At 51.2% G+C, this 20975-nt stretch overlaps 1 protein-coding gene across 2 annotated transcripts in view; it reads left to right on the top strand.

The window, feature by feature from the left end:
• Nucleotides 1-20756: 20756 nt before the first annotated feature.
• pcnx4 (pecanex 4) overlaps nt 20757-20975 on the top strand; it is a 61815-nt gene continuing 61596 nt past the window's right edge. For both annotated transcript variants that reach the window (XM_086002870.1, XM_086002869.1), the window contains exon 1: nt 20757-20971. The gene's annotated coding sequence lies outside the window, so the exon portion shown is untranslated. The remainder of the gene's footprint in view (nt 20972-20975) is intronic.

The following is a 20975-nucleotide window of genomic DNA, read 5'->3' as shown; positions in this document are numbered from 1 at the left end:
TACTAAGAGGGCGCTAGCAGGGCGCAGATCAACTAGCGCTTGGGCACGGCGCCGCTAACACCTTCCGCGAAATTCAGCGGGAGGTTAGCGGCGTCGCTAACTGTTAGCGCTGCGTGGTACTGCACCGCCGGCGATGATGCCATCGCCGTGTGCAGTGCCCCGCTCATACCCCGGCTGTAATATTGGGTGGCGCCCCCCCGACTTACCGTCAGACACTATGTCCGCCGGGGTCAGGGGGACCTACCTGCGGCTGGGGCGGCGCTAGTTAAAGGGGAGGGGGCTGGTGGCCATTTTTGTTGCTGGCCGCCTGCCAGCACCTGCCCCCGTTGCTGTCCCCGGCTCTCTGTGAGCCCGGCACTCCTCTTGGAAATAGATAGAGCAACCGGGCTTCTTATCGGCACTCAGCTGGGCGCCGGGATGCACTGCGCCAGGCCCCACCCCTTTAGTAATGGGAGGAAGGCCTGCAGTACTGTGGCGCTGCTGCACATAGCGCCGCGATATTGGCTCGCAGTGACCCAAGAGGGGTGCTTCCAGTAGCGCCCCTCCTCCCTCTCGGGGCGTTACCTGGGAAAATCGGCCCTGGGGCACTAACTTTCTCGGGGCGCTACCCAATTTTTACCCCCAAAATTCCCAACACCAATCTCTGCAGGACACCACTGGTGACCAGTCTCCAAACAGATCCAAGTCCATCTATAACTACTTATTGCTTATGTCCTACCAGTTCTCAATCCAGTTCAATATATTACCACTAATACCAGAGGCTTCACTCTTATAGAGAAGCCTCTTGTGCGGTACCTTATCAAAAGCTTTTTGGAAGTCTAAATAGACAATGTCTACTCGGCTTTCCTCACCCGCCAACTTCATAACTTCTTCAAAAATTAGAATTAGATTTGTAAGACATGACCTCCTTTTCATGAAGCCATGTTGGGTGTCCCTAATATGACCCTAGCAATCATATATTGCATCCCTAATGATTCCCTCAAGCATCTTTCCTATTACTGATGTCAAACTAATGGGCCTATAGTTACCCGGCTCCGTCTTTGCAACTTTTTTTAAAGATGGGGTCTACATTAGCCTCCTTCCAGTCTATGGGAACCATCCTAGAGTGCAGCGAGCTATTAAAAATACGGGCTAGGGGCTCGCACAGCACATGTCCCATCTCCCTGAGGAGCTATGGGTGGACTATCTATTTTCAAGCGGCCCAGTTGCTCTATCTATTTTCAAGTTCTTAATATTTTCTAAAACAATATGCTCATCTGATTTAATACAACTAGTTTTATTATTGAAACTTTTTGCCACATGTGCAAGCATCTGAGTGGACTGAGTAACATGAGGGTTTCAGGATGTAGCTTGCTGACAGGCTTTGTGTGGCCCTACAGTATGAGAAGGAAGAGAAACAGAATGTCAGGATGAAATTACAACTGGCAACTGCCCTACCCATCTCCAACTCCCTCTCCTGTCTGCCTTGCCAGGAGTTCCTCTTTGTCGGGATTGAGAAGCTGGAGGTTGAAGGGCCACCATCTGTGGCCAAACTCTCTTTTGTGTTAAGGCCTATTTTCTCCTTTAAGGTGGTAGCAAACAGTAAGAATGCTATCAGGTTACCTTCAGATGCAGTTAAACCAAGGTGTTATTATGCAGTTCATAATAAGGATGATGACAGATACATGAACCAAATAATTACTTACCATGTCGGGCTTTTAGTGGGGTGCATGCATGTATGACTGAGTGAAGGAATGATTCCAGGTGAAGGTTGTGGGTGCAAAGAGCCCTGTAGAACCTCTTGGATATTAATGGTGAGCTGCTGAAGTCCTTAAACACAGTAAAGAGAACGTGGTTGTAAATAGCAAACATGCTTTATACAGTGCTGTGGCAGAGCCACTGAGGGACTCTGAACAACTGTACATAATTCCCTTTAACGATGTGTTAGCTACAGACTAAATCTGTACCATTGTATATACTGTTTGCATGTACAGTGCGCGGTCCCTTTACGAGCGCGGGCAAACGCGATGACGTCATGCCGCTAATCACGTGATCACCCAAACGCGGGAAAAATGTGATGACTTCATGACGCCATCCACGGGACCGCCCAGGCAGTCCTCGTGGAGCCTCCGACCTGTTAAGGCCTGTATTCATAGTTCTCTTGCATCAATCTGTTTAAACTCGTTAGTTTGACATTAAAAACCTTTTTGATTGATTGCCTGCGTCGAACTCAATCTCTAGATAGGAATTTGACAATTCCTACATTGGTGACCCCGACTTTTGTGAACGGATTTCGCAAAAGGAACACAGCATGGAGGCAAGTGCCGTTTCGTTGAAGCTGCCACAGTTCTGAGAGCAACAAGCGACCTCGTGGTTCATCCAAGTTGAAGCCCAGTTCACCCTGAGAGGCATCGTTGAGGATCAGAACCGATACTTATACGTGGTCTCCGCACTCGACGGCTCTACCGCCTCGCGGATCGTCCGTCTTCTCGGGAATCCCCCAACTGGACTGCAAGTATGAGACCCTCAAGGCGTGGTTGCTACAGGTTTTCGGGCTCACGGAATCAGAGCGCGCCCGTCGGCTGCTCGCTATGCCCGGGATCGGGGACTCCAAACCTTCCGAGCTGATGAGCCAAATGCTCACACTCCTCAGCTCCGAACCAGAATGCTTTCTCTTCAGAGAGTTATTCCTCAGCCAATTACCGGAGCAAGTGCAAGCGGCCTTGGTGAGATCCGAGGTCGAAGACTGCGCAGCGCTCGCTGCCGAGGCAGACAAAATATTCACAGTTACGCAACAGTACTGCGCTGCCACGAGGCGCCCATCCCCCACGGATGCCGCCCCAGCTCCTCAGCCCGCGGGGCTGTGCTTCTACCATGCGCGGTTTGGCGCGAAGGCGAGATGCTGCCGCCCTCCCTGCAGCTTCTCTCAAAAAAAAAAACAACTCCGTCCAATGAAGAACGGGTCTAACGGGTGCCCCGCGGCCGCGATGGTAATCGGCAATGCAGGCAAGCTGCTCTTCATCACAGATACCCTCTCCAGTCGTCGGTTCCTGTGCGACACCGGAGCACAGTGCAGCATTCTACCCGCATCAGCTCTTGATGTACAGGCTGGGAGGCACGGCCTCCCCCTCGAAGCGACTAATGGCGGAGCTATTCGGACCTTCAGCAGACGGCGGGTCCAGGTATGCTTCGGCGGCCAGCGGTTTTTCTGGGAATTCGTTACGGCCAAGGTTTCGCAAGCCATTCTCGGTGCAGATTTCCTGTGCGCCAACGGCCTCCTGGTCGATGTAAGGAACCGGTGGCTGATCAACGCAGCCATGTTTCACTCTATCCCTTGCCACCGTAGTAACACCATGTCGCGCACCGTCTCCTGCGCTTTCCCGACTCCGAATGTGTTCGCTCGCCTGCTAGGCAAATTTCCAGACCTGACCAGGCCCACGTTCTCCTCCACGGCCACGAAGCATGGTGTGGAACACTACATCACCACCACCGGCCCCCTGGTCCACGCGCGGGCCCGGCGCCTCGAACCTGGCAAGCTAGCGGTCGCGAAGGCGGAGTTCGCTACAATGGAATGCTTAGGGATTATTCGCAGGTCGAATAGTCCCTGGTCTTCACCTCTTCACATCGTTCCGAAACCTGGCGGCGGATGGTGGCCCTGCGGCGACTATCGGTGCCTAAACGACGCCACCACTCCTGATCGATACCCGATCCCCCACATTCAGGATTTCTCTGCCCATTTGGCTGGAAACAACTTCTTCTCCAAGGTCGACCTCGTCTGGGGCTACCACCAGGTCCCAGTGCACCTGCAGGACGTCCAGGAGACTGCAGTCATCACCCCATTTGGCCTTTTCGAATTTCTGCACATGCCTTTTGTGATAATAATAACTTCCGGGAAGTTATGTCATCACTTCCTGTGAACTGTGAACTATGAACTGTGTACATACCTCACTTCCTGTCATATGTCACTTCCTGTTGGACTGGTATAAATACTGGACTGTTCAGTATTGTAAGAGGCTTCTACCAGAGGCATGGTAAAGACCTCTCTTGTATATAGTGTGTTTATAAGTTACTTAAAGCTTACTTTAAAGTTACTTGATGGTAAGACTCCTTTTTCTTACATCAATTTAAGTAACTTAGTATTTACACTCACAAATACTAGACCTTCGGACAAACTCAGAGTTAAGGATCCAGGGAACCACCCATCATGGAGAGAATCCTTAGACCTATTCGTCTGGACTTGGACCCGAATACACCAGCAGCTGGCAGGGTATGGAAGCATTGGTACCGTACTTTTGAGAATTTTCTGGATGAATGTAAAGCGGATGCTCCTGCTAGATTGAGGATACTTATCAATTGTGTGACCCCAAAAGTGTTCGAATATGTTGATGAATGGGATAATTACGATGAGGTGATTCAGGCACTTAAGAAACTGTATGCCAAGACCCCAAATGAGGTCTATGCTAGACATCTACTGGCCACAGCCCAACAAGGGCCAGGGGAATCAATTGACGAATTCCTGCAAGAACTTCGCAGGCTCAGCATAGATTGTAACTTTCAGGCAGCCTCAGCTGAGCTGTACCACAAAGAAATGATTCGTGATGCTTTCATCTGCGGGATTGCCTCTCCATTTATACGCCAGCATCTACTAGAAAGTAAAACACTTGAGCTACAAAAAGCTTTTGACCTAGCTTGTTCTCTGGATTTGGCAAAGAGAAATGCAGACCTCTATCAGCTGCCCAGATCTCGATCTGCTGCTGTAGCTGCAACCAGACAATTCAAGCGGTCTCAGGTGAACCCTATCATGGGGGAATCTAATTCTGATAATTCTGATGAAGAAGAGGAGGATGACCCCACTTTAGCAGCCTCTTGGCAATCTAGGAAGGAGTGCTTCTTTTGTGGAGATGCTTTTCACCCTAGGAAAACCTGCCCTGCTCGCAATGCAATCTGCAGTTATTGCAAAAAAAAGGACACTTTGCTAAAGTTTGCCTATCAAGGGCCTCTACGAGGGCCAATCCAGCTAAGGCCTACCGAACTGCCCCAATTAGGGCCTATCAAGATGCTCCAGCTAGGACCTATCAAGCTTCCTCTCGAGCTCTCTCCCGAAGAAGCACACCGAGAGTTTTAGCCACTCTCTGTGCAACGACACCAATTACAGCTGCTTGCCCACAGAACCTGTCTCATGCAGCCACAAAAATTTCAATTAAAGGGCATACCTTAGATGCCTTAATTGACTCAGGAAGTACTGATAGTTTCATTAAGGAACAGATTGTTGCGAAATTGAAACTACATGTCTTCCCATCGGACCAGGCAATTGCGATGGCTCAGTCATCACTTAATACCAGAATCTCTGGCTTTTGTGTTGTTGATATGACACTTCATGGTTGTATGTATCCCTCCACCCGACTTTCGGTGCTCAAGGACTTATGTAGTGATCTCCTCTTAGGGTTGGACTTCCAAAAACAGCATAAGAAACTCACCATTGAGTTTGGTGGATCCAAACCCGGACTTACTATTTCTAATATACCGTCCAAATTACCGTTTTGTGCATTGTCAGCAGCTTCACTTGATGAACCCTCATTATTTGCCAGTATTCCGCCTCGATGCAAACCAATAATAACGAAATCGCGGCGCTTTAATCAGGAAGACCAATCTTTTATTGCGGCTGAAATCTCTCGACTTCTAGCAGAGGATATCATCGAACCATGTTCGTCGCCCTGGCGGGCTCAAGTCGTCATTGTCAAGAACCCTCTAAAACCTCACAAACAGCGACTATGCATCGATTATTCGCAAACCATCAATCAATATACCGACTTGGACGCCTACCCATTGCCACGCATTGATGATATGGTTAATAAACTGGCCGAATACAAAGTGTTCTCAACTTACGATTTAAAAAGTGCCTATCATCAGGTACCCTTGAAGGTCTCAGATAAGCAGTACACGGCCTTTGAGGCTAATGGACGGCTGTACCAATTTTGTCGCCTCCCATTCGGGGTTACTAATGGAGTGGCTGTCTTCCAACGGGCAATGGATGGCCTGGTTAAGCAGGAAAACATAAGGGACACTTTTCCCTATCTTGATAACATTACCATTGCAGGTCACGATCAACAGGAACACGACGCCAACCTCCAAAAATTTCGGGATGCCCTCCATCGCCGTAATTTGACCCTGAATGAATCCAAATCTGTTGAGTCGCAACCGACCATCAACATCCTTGGCTACTGCGTAGGCAATGGTATCATTAAGCCAGACCCAGAAAGACTTCGCCCGCTCCAAGAGCTCCCGTCACCTAAGAATCCGGCTTCTTTACGTCGGGCTCTCGGTCTGTTTGCATACTACGCTAAATGGATTCCTCATTTTTCGGACAAAATCCAACCCTTGCTGCATGCTGGATCATTTCCACTGGGAACAGCGGCTGTTGCAGCCTTTAACCTTCTCAAAAAACAGTTGGAGAAAGCGGCTCTTCACGCCATCGATGAGAATCTCCCTTTCGTGGTTGAATGTGATGCCTCGGAGGTGGCGATCTCGGCTACTCTGAATCAGGAAGGTCGTCCTGTAGCATTTATGTCCAGGACCTTACAAGGTGCCGAGCTACATTATCCTCCGGTTGAGAAAGAAGCCACAGCCATCATAGAGGCAGTACGGAAGTGGAACCATTTTCTAGCTCGCCAGCACTTTACATTGATCACGGACCAACGATCAGTCGCCTTCATGCTCGATAATCGAAAACGAACCAAAATTAAGAATAATAAAATACAACTTTGGAGGATGGAACTGGCCTCTTTTGGTTATACCATTCTTTATCGGCCTGGCAAGGAGAATGTGGCCCCGGACACCCTCACACGGGCATTCTGCTCCACTATGTCATCCTCTACTCTCATGGATGTCCACAATGGATTGTGTCATCCTGGCGTTACGCGCATGCTACATTTCGTACGATCACGGAATCTCCCTTTTTCCACTGGAGATGTAAAGAAAATATGCTCAGAATGCCGGCTTTGTGCGGAATTAAAACCTCAGTTCTTCCGCCCCTCAGATGGTATACTCATACATGCAACCCAACCGATGCAACGACTTAGCATCGATTTTAAGGGCCCAGTGCCCTCTTCAACTCGGAACACATATTTGCTCACCATGATCGACGAATATTCACGTTTTCCGTTTGCCTTCCCCTGCTCCAATATGCTGGCGTCCACAGTAATCTGCTGCCTTGAGCAGGTATTTTCTCTCTGTGGCATGCCGGCTTATATTCACTCAGATCGGGGTCCATCCTTTATGTCAAGGGAACTCAAGGACTACCTCTCAGAATGGGGAATTGCTACAAGCAAAACAACACCATACCATCCCATCGGAAATGGGCAGGTAGAGAGGTATAACGGTATCATCTGGAGTTCCGTACGTCTCGCTTTAAGATCTTGGGGCCTACCAGACCAGCAATGGGAAACAGTGCTTCCGGATGCATTGCACTCTATACGGTCCCTGCTTTCTACAGCCACAAATACTACACCTCATGAGCGGTTCTTTGGATTCCAGCGTCGCTCATCTCATGGGACATCACTCCCGTCATAGCTAACTACTCCTGGACCTGTATTACTCCGAAGATACGTTCGGACGTCTAAAAATGACCCTCTCGTAGACGAGGTCGAACTAACCGATGCCAACCCCACCTATGCAAACATACGATATTCTGACGGCCGAGAATCTACCGTATCATTAGGGGATCTGGCTCCCTGCCCACCAGGACCTAGTGGGACATCGGGTGATGGCATTTCACCAGGAAACTCTTGGGACCTATTGGGTACCCCTCTCCAGGATCCTGATCGGACACCAACTAGCTTGGTGCCGGTAGAACCCCGTACTCAAGGTTGTGACCCTCCCAGTACCGCGCATGAAAGTACTGATCCGCCACAGACCAGCTCTGCACCTCCCTCTGAACAGAGGCAGTCCGACTTTGAACCTATTGGGGCTCGTACTCGAAGCCATGATCTCCCCGACCCTTCACAGGGCAATCCAGGCCACACAGACTCTGACCAATGGCCAACCGCATGTAAGCGGACCAGCGACCCTCTACGACGGGAATCCAAACGGGTGCGACTCTTCCTTGTTCGGCGGCTGCGGACCAAAAGGTAGACCACAGCCTCCTAATCCTGCAGGAGGGAAGAATGTGATAATAATAATAACTTCCGGGAAGTTATGTCATCACTTCCTGTGAACTGTGAACTGTGTACATACCTCACTTCCTGTCATATGTCACTTCCGGTTGGACTGGTATAAATACTGGTCTGTTCAGTATTGTAAGAGGCTTCTACCAGAGGCATGGTAAAGACCTCTCTTGTATATAGTGTGTTTATAAGTTACTTAAAGCTTACTTTAAAGTTACTTGATGGTAAGACTCCTTTTTCTTACATCACCTTTTTGGCTTAAAGAACGCTGCCCAGGCTTTCCAACGCCTGATGGATTCCGTGCTGCGGGACCTCAACTTCATCTATCTGGATGACATGTTGATCGCCAGCCCCACCAAAGAGGAGCATCTTTGCCATCTACGCACCCTCTTTCAATGCCTCAGCCAACACGGCCTGATTATCAACCCGGCTAAGTGCCAGTTTGGCCTGCGGCAAATCTATTTCCTGGGGCATCGCATCACCGCAGAGGGAGCGGTTCCTTTGCAGAACGTAAAGGCTCTGCAAGAATTCCTCGGCATGGTAAACTTCTACCACCGTTTCATGCCTAAGGCAGCACTGCTCATGCAGCCCCTGTGCGAGGCCCTCAAGGGCAAGTCTGGCAAGGATCCGGTGAGCTGGGTGGTTGACATGGACCGGGCATTCACCGACACCAAGAGCGCCTTAGCCAATGTGACCATGCTGGCGCACCCGCTACCAGGAGCCACCATCACCCTCACCACCGACGCGTCAGATTACACAATCGGCGCCGTTCAGGAGCAGTGGGTAAACGGGACGTGGCAGCCATTGGCATTCTTCAGCCGTCAACTGCAGCGTAACGAGCAGGCGTACAGTACTTTCGACAGGGAGTTACTAGCCCTTTTTCTGGCCATCCGCCATTTCCGGTTCTTGTTGGAAGGACGTCCTTTCACTGCTTTCGTCGACCATAAACCACTGACTTTTGCCATGGCCAAGACCGCCGACCCGTGGTCATCTCGACAACAACGTCAGCTGACATACATCTCCGAATTTACCACAGATATTCAGCACGTGGCCGGTAAAGACAACCTGGTGGCAGATTGCCTCTCCCGCGCGACCGTGCATGCGGTCCAGCTGGGCATCGACTACGCCCTCATGGCAGCAGACCAAGTCTCAGACCCAGAAGTGCAGGCTTACCGCACCAACACCACTAGCCTCCAGTTGGCCGACATCAGGTTCCATTCGGCTGGTACCACGTTGCTGTGTGACGTCTCCGTTCGGGACCCTCGCCCTATTGTGCCAGTCGCCTGGCGCCGCAAGGTGTTTGACGCCATACATGGGTTGTCACACCCAGGAATGAAGGCTTCTCAGAAGCTAATGTCGTCTTAAGTTCGTTTGGTGGGGCATGCATAAAGATGTCCGCGACTGTGCCAACACCTGCGTGGTCTGCCAAAAGGCCAAGGTACAGTGCCACATCAAGGCTCCATTGGCCACCTTTGCAGTTCCTGAGCGACAGTTTGACCACGTTAATGTGGACCTGGTAGGACCACTTCCACCTTCCCATGGTTTTACGCACATTCTGACCATAGTAGATCGCACCACCAGATGTCCGGAAGCGGTTCTCCTGTCATCTATTACTTCGGCGGACGTGGCCAGGATGTTCATCTCTTCATGGGTTGCCCATTTTGGAGTGCCTGCTGACATCTCTTCGGACTGGGGACCGCAGTTTTCCTCCGAGCTCTGGAATGCAGTGGCTCAACGACTCGGTGTCAAGTTACACCGCACCACAGCCTACCACCCACAAGCGAACGGTCTGTGCGAACGTTTTCACAGATCGCTTAAGGCCGCACTGAGGGCCAACCTCCAAGACACTGGATGGGCAGACAAGCTGCGTGGGTCATGTTGGGCCTTCGCACGGCCCCCAAGGAAGATCTTCACTCTTCCGCGGCAGAGCTCGTTTATGGTCAGCCGCTGCGAGTGCCAGGGGATTTCCTGCCAACACCAACGGAGCCATGGTCCACCTCACGCCAGCTTATCAGTCACCAGGAAACAGCCAGATGTTTCGCGCCGGTTCCCACATCGCATCACGGGTTTCAGGGCTCTCACGTTCCAGCAGAGCTGAAACAAGCCGACTACGTGTTCATCCGCCATGATGCTCACCGGGATCCGCTCAAGGCCCCATACACTGGTCCTTTCCGCGTGTTAGAGGCAGGAGACAAAACCTTCAAGGTCAATGTCGGTGGTAAACCGGACCACATTTCGGTCGACCGTTTGAAGCCAGCACACCTGGACCTTGACCGTCCCGTCGAGACAGCACAGCCACCGAGATGAGGTCGGCTGCCCACTGTCGTCACGCCAGAACAAGTGCAACCACCCGCCAGACCGCCCACTGCCCAACAGCTTCTGCTTCGAGAATACCGGAGTCGTTCTGACAGGCTTGTCAGACCCCCTCACCGTTTGACTTTTTCCGTTAAAGACAATTCTGGGGGGGGCGCATGTGGCAGAGCCACTGAGGGACTCTGAACAACTGTACATAATTCCCTTTAACGATGTGTTAGCTACAGACTAAATCTGTACCATTGTATATACTGTTTGCATGTACAGTGCGCGGTCCCTTTACGAGCGCGGGCAAACGCGATGACGTCATGCCGCTAATCATGTGATCACCCAAACGCGGGGAAAACGTGATGACGTCATGACGCCATCCACGGGACCGCCCAGGCAGTCCTCGTGGAGCCTCCGACCTGTTAAGACCTGTATTCATAGTTCTCTTGCATCAATCTGTTTAAACTCGTTAGTTTGACATTAAAAACCTTTTTGATTGATTGCCTGCATCGAACTCAATCTCTAGATGGGAATTTGACCATTCCTACAGTGCATTCTTAGAAGGTGTGGCTGAGACTACTTATCATGCCTGAATTGGTAAGTTCATTAAATGTTTTGTGGCACTGAGTAGCCATGTTGGGGTGGAGAGGTGGTGGGTGGGCCGGGGCGGTGATAGAGTTGGCACTTACTGCTACAGCCATCTTCTTCCATTGTGCCTGCACATTTCTTTTGGTTGGCCGTCCCCCTTGTATCCCAAACAATCCTCATCTTAATTTGGTTCAGCAGCACTTCTACGGAAGCCTCAGATAATTTGGGGGCATTGAATCCCACACTTGCACTCTCAGACATTTCAGAACTTCTAATGTTGCTTGCAAAAAAAATGCTCTTTAAGCTGCTGCATGCATTTTCATGTGTGTTCACCCCCCCCCCCCCCAACCCCGATGGCATGGGTAACAGATTAAAATGACAATATTCAAAGCATACATGGAAATAGTCCTCGCTAGAATTAAGGTCCCTAAAGTAGACTGCTGGCCCTGATGGTATTTATTCTAGGTTGCTCAAATAAATAGGTGTATATATTTAGTTGCTCATTGCGGTCTGGGATGTACCTAGTGACTGGAGCGTAGTACGCATAGTTGAAAAAGCGATAGGCACAATAGTTTAACATCAGTTATAAGCATGTCGCGAGAAGGCATTATCAGAGATTGACAATGGTGGGGTGAAAATTTTAAAAGGCTCAAGAGACATATTAAGAAGCAACAGACAAAAATGAAGGGAACGGAAAGCCTATGTACAGGGTTGAGTTGACAGTTGACGGCTGTGCCAGCCTATGGTCCTCTTTTGTTCTCTCCCAGCCTGGCCTCTTAATCTATTTCATTTCCTGTGCTTCTTTAGTCTTGACAAAGGGTTCACCTGAAACGTTGACTCAATTTTCTCTCCACGGATGTTGCCTGGCCTGCTGAGTTTTTCCAGCATTTTCTGTTGTTATTTTGGATTTCCAGCATCTGCAGTATTTTGCTATCGTATGGTGCATGTAAGCTAGTTATACTTCAACATGCACAAATTACTCGGTGGATGAAGCATCATGATGAAAGGTAGTGACATTGCACACACCATAACTGATGGAAAATGAAAGACATTTGCTGCCTTTCTGTACAACATGCGACATGCACTTGGAAAGGTGTGGCAGCGATGGTGATGCTGGAATGCTGAGGATTTTTATTTATACTAGGACAAAGGGAATTGTCTAGGGAGCACTTGAACTGAGAGGCTTCTGCAGTACACAGGAGAAAGCATCCTCCATCAAGGTCTGCATTTTTACTAAGAATGTCTAGTCCAGCTCTGTGAGTAATCTGATTTTAAATCACTGAAAATGACTTTAAAAAGCTATTTACTAGTTTCTTTGGTGTACACTAGTCAGTTTCTTAGTAAATTAAATATTTTTAATATTTAAAAACTTTTAATATCTGCCTACTAGTGCCTTTGCGCCTAAAAAAATGAGCTTAATTTTAAGAGCCTTTTCAAATGGTCGCATCAGCAGAAACTCATCATGCTCATTATTTTGATCTGGGGTGGGGCCTGTGGGGCGAGATCAGCTTCCAGCTCGATGTTTTTTAAACCAGTAGTAAAGATCGGGGAAACTTGATTTACGCTCAACATAATTTGCGCTTAAAATTCCTCGATCTTTTACGCTGGATTGGCCAATTTCATCTTCAGCTTGTATAAATAGACATTAAATCATTTTTCTATGTTGTATAAAAACCAAAGCAGTGCAGTGATCTACCTGTTTCGAATGCAATGTTATGTCAGATATAACCATTAGTAACTGTGCCTGAAGGGGATGCAGATTAGATGGGTCGAGTAGCCTGATTGTGTACAGTTACATTCTATGATTCAAAATATCTGCTGCATGTTATGGCCAAGTAGCAGTATCTTACTAAATAACTGAAGAATCCCTAAAATTAAATGTTTTTATCCTATATCTGTTACTAATACTCCAAATAAACATATTAATAAAGGGGGAAATGAGCAATGTCAGGTCTGAAGGCTTCACTGGAGACTATGAAGAACCCCACATCATATTAGTATAAAAAAGTGAGATAGATAATACATTTTGGAGTGTTCACATAGTTCTGGTGAAGTTTGAAAAAGGGAGACACAACTGAAATGACTTAATAGTAAGAGAGTTTTATTAAACATTATGGGGGAGAAATTCAGTATCGCCACGTTTGGGGCGTTATACTCGAGCGGACGCGAAATTTAGCGCCCGGGGCAAATTATCGCCACCTACTGCTAAATTGACCTGCTTCGCCCCAGGAGGTGCTTGGAGCGCTAAAACAGGCGCTGCACGACTGTGCTAAGGCGCTAAGCCGGAGAAGCGAGGCGCTACCACCGAGGGTGGGCGCAGCGCAGGTGCGGCCAGTTAGCGATGGCACGCAGACACGCTGGCGCCGGTCAGCTCTTAAAGGGGTTGATCTTGGATTGCAGCCACACCCTGCACATCGGAGCCCTGATTCTCGGCCTGGACAGAGCTGCTGCTACATTCTAACGCCTAGGACCATGGAGAGGGCCAGGGAGAGAGCGCAGCGGTTCAGTGAGGGGGCCCTGCAGGTTCTGGTTGGCGTGGTGGAGCGCAGGCGATCTATCCTGTTTCCGGACAGTGGCAAGAGGCCGCTGCCCACCGACTATCGCAAAGCTTGGAGAGAGGTGGCTCACAGAGTGACGTCCAGCAGCATGGTGCCTAGGACCCCTGTGCAATGCAGGAAGAAGTTCAACGACCTCACTCGGGTCGTCAGGGTGAGTACCCTTTTCAGTATCCTCTTCATCCCTGCATGTGCACCTCACTTTATGGCCAAAGGGTCCTGAAAGCCCCAATGCCCAGCCCTCATCCAACACCTATGGGCCTTTCACACGCACATTCAGCACTTTACACACGGTAAGGGCTATTAGACCATGGGAGGCAGTGCAGCCAAGATCAGGGCTTCACACTGTAAGGGCTATTCGATCATGGGAGGCAGTGCAGCCAAGATCAGGGCTTCACACTGTAAGGGCTATTCGACCATGGGAGGCATTGCAGCCAAGATCAGGGCTTCACACTGTAAGGGCTATTTCACCATGGGAGGCAGTGCAGCCAAGATCAGGGCTTCACACTGTACTCAGAGCCTGTCCTTTCTCTTGCAGGGCAAGCTGGCCCATAACAGGAGGCAGCAGCAACGGACCGGGGGAGGCCGGCCTCACCTTCAAGATTTCAGCGATCTGGAGCAGCGAGTCCAGCGCATTATGGCAGGCCGGATGATTGGCCCCGTCGCCACTGGAGATGCCGACCCCGTTCTGGACAGCAATGGTAAGGTCATCACCTTTTTGACCTCTCTCCTTCCACTTGTGCCTCACACCAGCATCCTTTGCCACTATCAAACCAATACAGTGCATTGCAGCACTCGTGCCTCCCGCGCTGCCGCCCTGTCCTCACGCTAAAGCAACTCTTGTACCTCCCTGCTTTCAGATGCTGATTCGCCAGGTGAGGAGGCGGGCCCTCAAGCTGCCACTGTGAGCGATTCTGAAGTCGAGGAGGAAGAGGAAGCCGGACCATCAGTGCCACCCTCAGCCGAGGCAGCCCATGGCCATAATGGGGACACGTCTTCCCTGGAGGGGAGCAGGGGGGGAAGGGTCTGAGGAGGGTGAAGCTCCGGGGCCCAGCGGGCTGCAGCAACGTGGGGGGGGGGGTGGTAGGGAAGCTCGGCGGCCTTCTCCCCGGAGGGAGAGTCTGGCCTCCAGTCCTGCTACAGTGAGCGCAGAAGAGGTGTGGCTCCACGCTGAAATGGGCGCCCAGGCAGAGCAGAGGCACACTGAGCTCATGGCTGCAGTGGCAAGGATGCCCGAATCCATTGAGTCACTGGCAAGGAGTGTCCAGGACTTCGGTGCAGCACAGGCAAGGAGTCTGCAGGACTTTGGTGCAGCACTGGCAAGGAGTCTGCAGGACTTCGGTGCAGCACAGGCAAGGAGTCTGCAGGACTTCGGTGCAGCACAGGCGGCTTCCACGAAAGTGCTTAGTGGTGCAATGCAGTCAGTGGCTGGTCTGATGCAGACGCAGATTGAGGCCACACGAGCACTGACTGCTGCCACCCTCGCTGGATCAGGCACGAATCACCGGGGCCCTCACCGCGCCGCAGCAGTCTGTGCTTCAGCAGATTGCTCCGCATGCTGCAGTGCTGCCCCGTGGGAGTGCCAGTGTGTCGTCCGACCAGGGAGTGCCTGTCCTCTGTCAGGATGGCAGCATTCCTGCTGCCAACACTGTCACTTCTCCACTGCAGCTGCCACCACCTGTAGGACAGACTGCTGCCGCCCATGCAGAGTTGGAGCAGTCAGCAGCTGGGCCCTTCAGGCCCAGAGCTAGGGGTCCAGGCCATCCCTCAAGGGCATCTGCCGACTCAGTTTCTGACACTCAGCAGCCTTCCCCCAGCCTTGCTGCAGCCACTGGGGTCCCATTGCGGAGGAGCTGCAGGGTGGGAAGGGGCCAATCTCGCAAGCGAAGCAGATCACTCTCGAAGGGCAAAAAGTAGGAGGTGTGGCAAAATGCTGTTAATTTTTTTACTGAAGGCCGAGGATCGTGGTCATTTTTTGTTTACTCTTTTGTTCATTGTCTCCAGGTTGTGAGAGCCAGTTATGTGTCTGACTGCTTTTTTTGGAGTTTCTCTCCATTACTTTGTCATGCGGGAAGGGCACACAGTTTGTTCAATAAAGAAGTGTCTTTATTCAGATTGTGCATGTTTGCTCTTTGAACTATTTGTTGCCTTGACCGGCTCAGGGGTTGCGGAATGGTTCCATTCATGTTCTTTCAATGGCACAAGCCATTCCCTCAGAGGGGGCCTAGAACCGACTTGCAATAAGCTACTAACGGATGGCCCTTCCACTTTGTGGCTCCCTCCCGTCTTGGTGCTCCGCCTCCTCCTCCTCTGCTGGTGCTCCAATGTCTGGTGGCAGTGGCTGAGTCCTGAGGATTGCCAGGTTATGCAGCATGCAGCACACTACAACGAAATGGGAGAGTCGCTCAGGTGAGTACTGAAGGGCTCCCCCGGGTTGGTTCAGACAGCGGAACCGTTGCTTTGTGTGCTCAATGATGTTCCTGGTTGCTTGATGGCTCTCATTGTATCGTTCTTCAGCAGGGGTGCTGGGCACACGGAGCGGGGTCATCAGCCAGGTGCACAGAGGGTAGCCCTTGTCCCCGAGAAGCCAGCCTCCTGGGTGAGCCGGGGCTTCGAAAAGGTCTGGCACAGAAGTCTGGCGCAAGATGAAGGCATCGTGGCTGCTGCCTGGAAAGCGGGCATTGACAGCTAGTATCAGCTGTCTGTGGTCACACACCAACTGGACGTTCAACGAATGGAACCCTTTCCAGTTGCAGTAATCCTCGGCAATTTCTTGCGGCGCCCGCAAAGCCACATGCGTGCAGTCAATGGCACCCTGCACCATGGGGAAGCCCGCTATTCTTGCAAATCCCATTGCATGCTCTTGCTGCTTGTCCAGGGTCATGGGGAAGGAAATGTACTTACGTCTCCTTTTAAAGAGGGCATTCGTGACTTGGCAGATGCAGCAATGCACCGCAAACTGGGAGATACTGTGCCGACGCCTGTTGGCCCTCCTCCGTCTGGCCATGATTGGCACTCTCTCTCGGCATCTCTGAGCCCTCTCAATGCAATGGAGAAACCCAACGTTTCCACCCATTGCAGCCCCCATAGTATGTGGCCACTCAAGGTTATGCCAGTGAAAAATCAAACCAACTACAAAGTTCTGGGCCGAAGCCAGAAGTACCTCTGCGAGCGCTGACTCAATGCAGAAAGCTCTCTCCCTTTGTCTTTCTGCAAATCTCTCTCTCTCTCACAGAAGGAGTGGTCCAAAAATGGCTACCACAAAGAAGCCAGGAAGAGCCCCTTTAAATAGCGCCCCCCAGCCCCACAGCGACTGGGAACCTTTCCAGTCAACCAGTCGCTGGGAGCGCCAGGCGGAAAGGAGGGGAGCGCCACTGAAGTTCCGGTTCGGGGCGCCCCAAGGGCATTGCACCATGAAATGATGTCAGGATCCGCGTGCGCAGCTGAGCGGGCGATGCGGTTTTGCGCCGCCGCTAAATGTCTGCAGATCTCGCCGTGCCCGGGCGCTAGCCGCATCGCGCCCCACTTATCGCCCTCTTAAGGCGCTAACGGGTGGCGCTAACAGCTGGATTTCTCCGCCTATTAGTTTAAATGTGTACTGCAGGTGAAAAGATACAGCTGGCTTGATCTGCTTTAGTTAATTACAATGAAACATAGAAACATAGAAGATAGGAGCAGGAGTAGGCCATTCGGCCCCTCGAGCCTGCTCCGCCATTCAATGCGATCATGGCTGATCATCCAAATTCAGTACCCGGTCTCTGCTTTCTCCCCATACCCCTTGATGCCTTTAGCCTTAAGAAATATATCCAACTCCTTCTTGAATATATTTAATGAATTGGCCTCTACTGCCTTCTGTGGTAGAGAATTCCACAGGTTCACCACTCTCTGGGTGAAGAAATTCCTCCTCATTTCTGTCCCAAATGGCATACCCCTTATCCTTAGACTGTGACCCCTGGTTCTGGACTCCCAGACCATCGGGAAGATCCTTCCTGCATCTAGACTGTCCAGTCCTGTCAGAATTTTATAAGTTTCAATGAGATCCCCTCTCATTCTTCTAAACTCCAGCGAGTACAAGCCCAATTGACCCAATCTCTCCTCATACGTCATTCCTGCCATCCCAGGTATCAGCCTGGTGAATCTTCGCTGAACTCCTTCCATGGCAAGAACATCCTTCCTCAGATAAGGCGACCAAAACTGCACACAATACTCAAGATGTGGTCTCACCAAGGCGCTGTACAACTGCAGCAAGGCATCCTTGTTCCTGTACTGAAACCCTCTCGTTATGAAGGCCAACATACCATTTGCCTTCTTAACCGCCTGCTGCACCTGCATGCTTACCTTCAGCGACTGGTGCACAAGGACACCCAGGTCTCGTTGCACTTCCCCTTCTCCCAATCTATTGCCATTCAGATAATAATCTGCCTTCCTGTTTTTGCCACCAAAGTGGATAAGCTCACATTTATCCACGTTATATTGCATCTGCCATGCTTCTGCCCAATCACCCAACCTGTCCAAATCATCCTGGAGTTTCTCGGCATCCTCCTCACAGCACACACGGCCACCCAGCTTTATGTCGTCTGCAAATTTGGAGATATTACATCTAGTTCCCTTATCTAGATCATCATCTATCTATATATATAAATCGGTACTTCTGTCATTCTGTCTGTCTATCTGTCTGTCATCGCGTGTGCTTATGGGTATGCACTCGAAGGTTACAGGGCGTACCTACGCGCGCGTTACCTCCAAAGAAAGCTTACGCTTCCGAGACAGTTTTAAGCGTATTTACGTTTCGGCCGGGCTAAAATTGCGCCCGCGGTATCCCAAAAACCTTCAACATTCCGCTCATTAGCATCTCATTATCCGCTCATTAGCGACAGAGTGACCTCGAGCTCGACCAATCGTACGCCGGGTTGCTGGCGTGTGCCGCCGGGCCAATCGGTGCGTGTGTGGCCGGGCTTTATCGTTCTGAACCGAGGTGAGTCGCCGCCATCTTGATTCCAAACTTTTCCTTTCTTTTTCCCGCTTTCTGCGTCTTAAAAAAAAACGTTGCTTTTAAAACACATACTGTTTTTAAAAAAAATGATTTAGAAAGTAATTAACTTGTCTAATCTCATTAATTTTCCTACCTTTCCCCGTTTTTCCAGGTAGGCCTAGAAGCCTCGGCGTCTCCTCCGCACCCACGCCCGAGCTAGGCACCTCCCGGCCCCACTCGAAGGCTGGAGGGCCGAGCCTCAGCCCAGCGTGGCTAGGGTGCGCGCGCAGCAGGAGCTGAGACGTCTCTGGCTCGGCCGGGGAGGGGGGCCGCGACCTTCGGGGGGGGTGGGCGGGGGCCGCGACCCTCGGGGGGGGGGGGGCCGCGCGCGCAGCAGGAGCAGCTGAGACGCGGTGTCTCTCTCTCTGGCTTGGTCAGCGTCACGGTTGCCCTGGCAACCGGGCCTGCCGGCCGAGAGAGACGCCGCGTCTCAGCTCCTGCTGCGCGCGCAATCGGTGGTCTTCACCTCGGGGGGGGGGGCCGGCGACCCTCGGGGGGCCGCGACCCTCGGGGGGGGGGCCGCGACCCTCGGGGGGGGGCGCCCCACACCCTCCCTCCCCCCCCGCCCTCCCTTCCCCCCCCCGCCCTTCCCCCCGTCCTTCCCCCCCGCCCTCCCTTCCCCGCCCTCCCCCTCGCCCTCCCTTCCCCTCCCCCCCTTCCCCTCCCCCCTCCTCTCTCCCCCCATCCCCTCCCCCTCTCCCCTCCCCCCCTCCCCTCCCTCTCTTCCCCCCAGTCGCGCTCTCTCTTCCCCCCAGTCGCTCTCTCTCTTCCCCCCAGTCGCTCTCTCTCTTCCCCCCAGTCGCTCTTTCTCTTCCCCCCAGTCGCTCTCTCTCTTCCCCCCAGTCGCTCTCTCTCTCTCTTCCAACAACAACATTCCCTCGAAAAAGCCTCGGCACCGCCGGGCACTTCAGCTAGTTAATATATATTGTGAATAGCTGGGGTCCAAGAACATAAGAACATAAGAAGTAGGAGCAGGAGTAGGCCATACGGCCCCTCGGGCCTGCTCCGCCATTCAATAGGATCATGGCTGATCCGAACTTAGACTCACGTCCACTTCCCTGCCCTCTCCCTGTAACCCCTTATTCCCTTATCAGCTATATAAGAACATAAAGACTGACCAAGGACTGATCCCTGCGGTACCCCATTAGTCACTGCCTGCCACTCGGAAAAAGACCCGTTTATTCCAACTCTTTGCTTTCTGTCTGCCAACCAGTTTTCTATCCAAGTCAATACCTTGCCCCCAATCCCATGTGCCTTAACTTTACACACTAATCTCTTATGCGGGACCTTATCGAAAGCCTTCTGAAAGTCCAAATATACCACATCCACTGGTTCTCCCTTATCTATTTTACCAGTTACATCCTCAAAAAATTCCAGTACATTAGTCAAGCATGATACATTGGCCCGTATTTTCTAATTCGAGGCTTCCTGCATGCAGAGGCCTCCGATCTGGAAAAAATCTACGCCCTTACCTGAGGGTTCCGAAGGTCTGGACATTTCCACTCCTGGGCCTCTGCTCTACGAAATGCGCAGGGCCCAGGTATCCCAGGGGCGCATGCGGTTCACAAGCGTCCCTGGGATCACGTGGGCCATGGGGAGCCAATGAAAGAAGGGAATCCCCCTTCATACTTTTGACAAATCTCTCAGCTTAGACCTGTCAAAAGTATGAATGGGGATCACTCAAAAAACACATCAAAACATCAAATAATTTTTTTAATCACGTTTTTAAAATTAGTTACAATTACACTATTAAATTAAATATTTTGAAGAAAAATTTAATTTTTTGAAAAAAATAGTTTTTTACGGGGTTAAAAATAAACGTACCTTTTTTTAAAGTATTTTTAAATTATAAATGAAGGGGAATTTTTTTTAAAAACTTTTAAAAACTCTTATGCTGGTAAAAGCAGGCCTTACACCTGCTTTTACCAGGTGTAAGATTTTGAAGGGATTTCAGCGGGTGGAGGTTGTGCAGCAAGCGGAACTCTCCACCAGCAGAGGCCCTTCTCCAGGGCAGGCGCAGGATCTGCCAAGAGGATTCTTGACAGATCGGAAGTGCCGGTTTTCAGCGCATGCGCTTCGCAGCTCGTACACACCCGTAGGGATCTGAAAATACAAGCCAATGATTCTGTTGCACACAGGAATTGTTAGGTGCACACAGGGAATAGTTAGGAGCACTCAGACCCTGGCGCACGACCTCCGCGCAACTCGCTCTCCTTTGGACGTCACCAGACCGTGGGTGAGAGGTCAGGCGCATGCGCGGTGTCGGCGGCTTTGCTGACTTAATGGCCATCTGTCGGGCGGAGCGGTTGGCGGCTTTAAAATGCGAAACGAGCCACCCAGCGGCGAGAGTGTCGGTGA

The sequence above is a fragment of the Somniosus microcephalus genome, chromosome 12 (genome assembly GCF_052327205.1).
Source record: "Somniosus microcephalus isolate GS21.2 chromosome 12, FLI_Smic_1.0, whole genome shotgun sequence".
In the NCBI taxonomy this organism is placed as follows: domain Eukaryota; kingdom Metazoa; phylum Chordata; class Chondrichthyes; order Squaliformes; family Somniosidae; genus Somniosus; species Somniosus microcephalus.
Note: the sequence above shows the minus strand (reverse complement) of the source record. Positions and strands in the feature narration are given on the sequence as shown.